At 41.2% G+C, this 3,174-nt stretch overlaps 1 long non-coding RNA gene across 1 annotated transcript in view; it reads left to right on the forward strand.

Annotated features, from left to right (window-relative positions):
• Window positions 1–3,174, forward strand: part of LOC130574519 (uncharacterized) — a 247,782-nt gene that overhangs the window by 88,369 nt on the left and 156,239 nt on the right. The gene's annotated exons all lie outside the window — the stretch shown is intronic.

A 3,174-nucleotide genomic window follows, 5' to 3' on the forward strand; every position in this document is an offset into this window, starting at 1 on the left:
TCAGACACAGGGTATTAGCAGCAGTGCCAGTGATTCTGTTATCCCCTTTGGTGGTGGGACATTTTTTTCTTTTTCTCTTTTTTCTCTTCCCACAACTGTTTCCCAAAAAAGGAAGAGGGGGAGAGGGTGTATTTCCAAAACCCATCTCTCAGCTTCTTTATTTTTATACAGTCTCCCCTCCCCACCCAAAATACACTGAATAGTCCTTTATGTAACTTCAATTAAAAAAAAAAAAAAATTACAGCTGCTCCTCTGAAGCCATCCAAATCTAATTAACTACAGAAGCCAAAGTTATATTAAGCTTCTCACTTTCTCCGTCTTACCATCTCCATTCATAYCTTCATTCAATGTGTTCACAAAAAAAGGAATTTCTAATAATTGTATCTATAGTCTTGGAAAAAGAAAGCCACTAATCAGGAGGCCTGTGAAAGAGGAGAGATCGGAGCCTCGCTTGAACTTGGCAGTCTGGCCCCAAAAAAACCTGCAGACAAAAGGGGTGAGGGGAACTGAAGAGCTTAGCCCTAGGTCTAAGGAAGCTGGTGAGAATTTGTTCAGCCTCTGAATAGAGATCTTCATTTCAGTCCTAAATTGTGCCTGCACAGACTCATTGAAATGCCTCCTCTGAAGGAAGAGGGGGCGGGAGGCACGGGAGAGAGAAGGGAAGAAAAGTTTGTTGAATATAAATGAGGTTACGTGTGGCTGAAGAGCGAGATAGAAGCTCTACAGAGATTTATTCCTGACTGACATACAGTAACACAAAGGCAATAAAATGTGTCCTTGGCAAGCGGCATTAGCAAGCAGTAAACCTTAATCTTCGGAGAGCTGAGATGATGCTACCCACCTCAGTGGAAAATACTTTCTCGTTTGTGGAGGGCRTTATTTAAAATGTGTTCAGCCAGTTTAAGGAAGATGTAGAGAGCTATCTTGCCATGCCATGACCTTGTGATTCAGGCAGCCTGCAGAACCACAAGACCACAATAAAGACCCTCGACATTTTCTCACCAGGGACTCAGCAGTCTTCCTTCACGTTGCATCTCATCTCGGGAAAACTTCAGAGTCTTGAATGGGATTGCATCTCAGATGAGTTTTGTTCAAGGGTCTTTTATATTTTTTAGCTAGCAAAAGTTGTATATTCAGTCTGGCAGTCTGGTTCTGGTTATTCATATTAATCTCTTCACTCATATTCACACGTCCTCCTGCAAGGAGCCCTGAAACTGCAGCATTACCCAGTAAAAGCAAAGCAAGAAAAGCCTGGTCATTAAATAAAAACATTTTCCACTGTACAACTGAGACAGTGTATTAAAATTAGTGTCATTAAATCCAAAAATGTGGATACTGCATGAAATCCCGTAAGGAAACATCACCTGTCCTGATCCCAACAATAGGAGATTCATAAAACATTAACAGAGAATTAATCTGCTTGGCAGTTCTGACTGGATTTATTGTTAATTTTCTGTTTGCCCACTGCACATTAAAAATTAGGAAACAGGATAACCTGTTTCGAGCTCCTTGGGTGCYCACTCTAAGGTTCTGGCAAAAGGCTGAGACCTGATTTCCAAAGGTGGGATGGAAAATGCCAACTAGTGCRTGCTATTTTCTAAGGAGGAGTAAAATCACCACCTCTTACTGGTCTTCAGAGGTTGTTATCTGGGTAAAATAAAGAGTAGACTTTTATTCAGCCTTTACAAGGAGTCTTCACCTTGGCCATTTATCCAAGGCACAGTCTTGAAAATCTCCTTTCCCTGCTCTGAACTCAAAAACATCGCATTGCTCGAGGCTTAGAGCAGCTTCCCTGTTGGTCTCGTCCTGTGCAGTCACTCACTGGAAAAATGGAAAGTTATTTTTACTCTGCAGCTTAAACAAAAGAAAGTAAACATTTTGTGAGGTTTACATACTGTTTGCTATCTCTTTGAAAAGAAATTTCAGCCTTCCCTCACCACTTGCCTTGGATCTGTTTTTAGCTCRTCTGTATCTGGATTTTCTGCTACGTAACTGAGGACATTTACAACAGATACCAATTTCATTATTGAACTGTAATTACATTTGTTTTGCCCTGCTTTGATGTTAAATATAAAGAGCCCCCAGGCTATTCCATCTAACACTGGCCTGTTAGGGATGACTCCTGTAGGGCAAGGCTGAGCTCTGTTTTTAGCCTGATCTGCAGGGGTGATGTTTATCAGACAGCTGAACGAGTTCCTAAATGAAGGAAGGCACCATCCATGGGCTCATGGACCAAATCCAGCACTGGAATCCCTAAGGACTCCAACCAATTTTGCACATAGGGAAAATGAGTATGTTTAGTTTCTACCAAAGAGATTAAATTGAGAAGCACAGTTGCTATTTGATGTATTCACCATCCCTGGAAGTGTTAAAAAACCACGTTGGTGTGGTGTGGTGTGGTGCTTAGGGGTACATCTGATACTTCTGGTTAATGTCTGGACTCATTGATCTTAGGGGGTCTTCTCCAATCTAATAATTCTATGATTCTACTTCGTGTTACTTGCTCATTTTGACAGGAGGAAAATTTTTATTTATTCTCTCTTCCATCACCTTCTTCTAGGACAATTCTGAACTTCTTTGCTATGAATGTTATTTGCTCCAAATCCATAAGCACATGCAAATACAGAAACWCTTTAACCCCGCTCTCTTAATCTGTACATCAAGAAGCTTTTCCCTYTCAAATAAGTTGAGGAAGTCCCTTATGTAAGGGGAATAAAAAAAAATACTTGAAAACTTCTTTCAGAGGTGTCCCAGAGGTGCATCAAAGTGCCACAGTGGGGAAAAAAGGTGTTAAAAGTAGAACAGAAGGAGCATGAAACTCAACAATGCCCTGTATAAACTGCAAAGRAGATACAGCTTCATCTTCCTTTTTCCAGGGAGATGGACTGGCATGAAATCTGCAGCAGAGTGGAGTACATAAAGCTGTGCTTATCTTTTCCTGTTTATAAGTTGCACAATGCATTCAATTTTATGAGCACTGGCCTTGTAAGCACAAGGACTTCCTAATCTGTAACCACTTGATTTATCTGGGCCAGGCTTGTTAAATCAAATTAGGCTTGATGATAAAGCAGCAGTGAAAATGTTGTTCTGCGTGGGGGGTTCATGACTGCAGGGCAGAGGAGGAAAATTGCATTCTTGGGAAACACCTTTATCTCAGGGGCCTTGCAGCTTTCC

The sequence above is a fragment of the Malurus melanocephalus genome, unplaced genomic scaffold, assembly GCF_030028575.1.
Source record: "Malurus melanocephalus ecotype Western Australia unplaced genomic scaffold, MMel_1.1 scaffold_85, whole genome shotgun sequence".
Classification (NCBI taxonomy): domain Eukaryota; kingdom Metazoa; phylum Chordata; class Aves; order Passeriformes; family Maluridae; genus Malurus; species Malurus melanocephalus.